Source organism: Pseudophryne corroboree, chromosome 4, assembly GCF_028390025.1.
Source record: "Pseudophryne corroboree isolate aPseCor3 chromosome 4, aPseCor3.hap2, whole genome shotgun sequence".
Classification (NCBI taxonomy): Eukaryota; Metazoa; Chordata; class Amphibia; order Anura; family Myobatrachidae; genus Pseudophryne; species Pseudophryne corroboree.
This window is the reverse complement of record NC_086447.1, coordinates 19159930-19162429: the sequence shown is the minus strand read 5'-3', so window position 1 is coordinate 19162429 and position 2500 is coordinate 19159930. Positions and strand designations below refer to the sequence as shown.

The window sequence follows — 2500 nt, the reverse complement described above, 5'->3', positions numbered from 1 at the left end:
TAGGTCGCTGGTTCAATTCTGGCTCAAAGGATGACGCTTTTGATAAACTTAGATGTCAGTACTGACATTTTACAAACCCAAAACTATACCAAGTATAAAGCATTCTCCAAGTTATATTTTAAAAATCATTAACGCAGGTCACTGTGGTCAGGATTAACTTCCCATGGAAATCATCTCTGATACAATATTACTTCAGTCATCCTCACAGCCTGAAATGAAGTAGCGCAACCCATAGAGAAACTTTTGTGAAAACATCACATTGAATGAGAGGTAGTCATGGCCGAGTGGTTAAGGCGATGGACTAGAAATCCATTGGGGTCTCCCCGTGCAGGTTCAAATCCTGCCGACTACGACCACATGGTTGTTTTATTTTTCAGAAAATTTACTAAAAGCTTGAAACCAGTGTTGCTCAGGGTGAGTCAGGAACTGGCACATCAAAATCTTTAGGATGCCTGCCTGTTCTCTCTTTCTCTATCCGTCATTCTCCTCCTCTACTTGAGACTGAGCCCAGGAATCTCAGCAGCCATTCTAAGTAGCATTTATTAATTACAAATGCTTTTTGAATGTCAAATTTGTAAGAAAGTTTTGTACATTTAGCAAAATATCAAATTCATTTGAAAGAAAATGATGTCCACTCAAAGTAAAAAGAGCTTTGGTTACTTTCAATGCACAACATTTTACTTTCAAATCGTGTCAGATGACTTTCAGTGCTAATTATTATATCATTAACCTCTACTTTATTAAAAATTGTGCTTTATGCAAAAAAAGAAAAAGCACAATTATTAAAAATTGTGCTTTAATGCAAAAAAATAAAAATAATTGTCTGTGCATACTCTCATGTAGCACAATTATCTTCACTAGCTCAAAAGGGCCGCTCATTGTCCAAAATGAATTGTCAAATCAGAACAAACAATGGAATATCCCCATCATTCCTGGATCATTTGATTAGTTTACAAAACAAGCAAAATTTAAAAGAGTGTATTTATTTATTTATTTATTAACAGTTTCTTATATAGCGCAGCATATTCCGTTGCGCTTTACAATTAGAACAACAGTAATAGAACAAAACTGGGTAAAAACAGACAGACATAGAGGTAGGAAGGTTTGATAGGCTCAAGCATCTCTAATCTTGATGTAAGTTTGGCTACACTAAAAAATCTATTGAAAGTGCTTTCCAAACTAGCTCTGTAGCAAGTTGATAGTAATTGCACAAATATAAGTCAAACTATTAGTGATATTTTCCAAATGATTAAACATGACAATTTGTGTGATAAAGCAACACAGGAATATGTAGTTGAATCTCTTTTGAGTAGTCAAATCATTTTTCATTTTGCTTGGAAAGTTGATAATGTTTAAAATTAACACTCAATCATTTTAATAGCACGTAATATCACAGCAGTATGATCGTGGAATCCTTCGATAGCTCAGCTGGTAGAGCAGAGGACTGTAGAGGAGATTGGTACAGAAATCCTTAGGTCGCTGGTTCAATTCCGGCTCGAAGGATGATGCTTTTGATAAACTTAGATGTCAGTACTGACATTTTACAAACCCAAAACTATATCAAGTATAAAGCATTCTCCAAGTTGTATTTTAAAAATCATTAACGCAGGTCACTGTGGTCAGGATTAACTTCCCATGGAAATCATCTCTGATACAATATTAATTCAGTCATCCTCACAGCCTGAAATGAAGTAGCTCAACCCATAGAGAAACTTTTGTGAAAACATCACATTAAATGAGAGGTAGTCGTGGCCGAGTGGTTAAGGCGATGGACTAGAAATCCATTGGGGTCTCCCCCCGCAGGTTCAAATCCTGCCGACTACGACCGCATGGTTGTTTTATTTTTCAGAAAATTTACTAAAAGCTTGAAACCAGTGTTGCTCAGGGTGAGTCAGGAACTGGCACATCAAAATCTTTAGGATGCCTGCCTGTTCTCTCTTTCTCTATCCGTCATTCTCCTCCTCTACTTGAGACTGAGCCCAGGAATCTCAGCAGCCATACTAAGTAGCATTTATTAATTACAAATGCATTTTGAATGTCAAATTTGTAAGAAAGTTTTGTACATTTAGCAAAATATCAAATTCATTTGAAAGAAAATGATGTCCACTCAAAGTAAAAAGAGCTTTGGTTACTTTCAATGCACAACATTTTACTTTCAAATCGTGTCAGATGACTTTCAGTGCTAATTATTATATCATTAACCTCTCCTTTATTAAAAAATGTGCTTTATGCAAAAAAAGAAAATGCACAATTATTAAAAATTGTGCTTTAATGCAAAAAAATAAAAATAATTGTCTGTGCATACTCTCATGTAGCACAATTATCTTCACTAGCTCAAAAGGGCCGCTCATTGTCCAAAATGAATTGTCAAATCAGAACAAACAATGGAATATCCCCATCATTCCTGGAACACTTGATTAGTTTACAAAACAAGCAAAATTTAAAAGAGTGTAGAAGGTTTGATAGGCTCAAGCATCTCTAATCTTGATGTAAGTTTGGC

At 35.3% G+C, this 2500-nt stretch overlaps 4 non-coding genes across 4 annotated transcripts in view; all 4 read left to right on the top strand.

Annotated features, from left to right (window-relative positions):
• TRNAY-GUA (transfer RNA tyrosine (anticodon GUA)) overlaps positions 1–31 on the top strand; it is a 90-nt gene extending 59 nt beyond the window's left edge. Inside the window, exon 2 of the tRNA in view lies at positions 1–31. This exon is cut by the window's left edge and continues 5 nt beyond it. This is a non-coding gene — a tRNA (tRNA-Tyr).
• Positions 32–270: 239 nt separating this feature from the next.
• On the top strand, positions 271–352 carry TRNAS-AGA (transfer RNA serine (anticodon AGA)). The gene has a single exon. It is a non-coding gene; the product is annotated as a tRNA-Ser (tRNA).
• Positions 353–1413: 1061 nt separating this feature from the next.
• Positions 1414–1503, top strand: TRNAY-GUA (transfer RNA tyrosine (anticodon GUA)). The gene is given in 2 exon segments: positions 1414–1450; positions 1468–1503. It is a non-coding gene; the product is annotated as a tRNA-Tyr (tRNA).
• A 239-nt stretch (positions 1504–1742) lies between these two features.
• TRNAS-AGA (transfer RNA serine (anticodon AGA)) lies at positions 1743–1824 on the top strand. Its single transcript has one exon. It is a non-coding gene; the product is annotated as a tRNA-Ser (tRNA).
• The last annotated feature ends 676 nt before the right edge of the window (positions 1825–2500 follow it).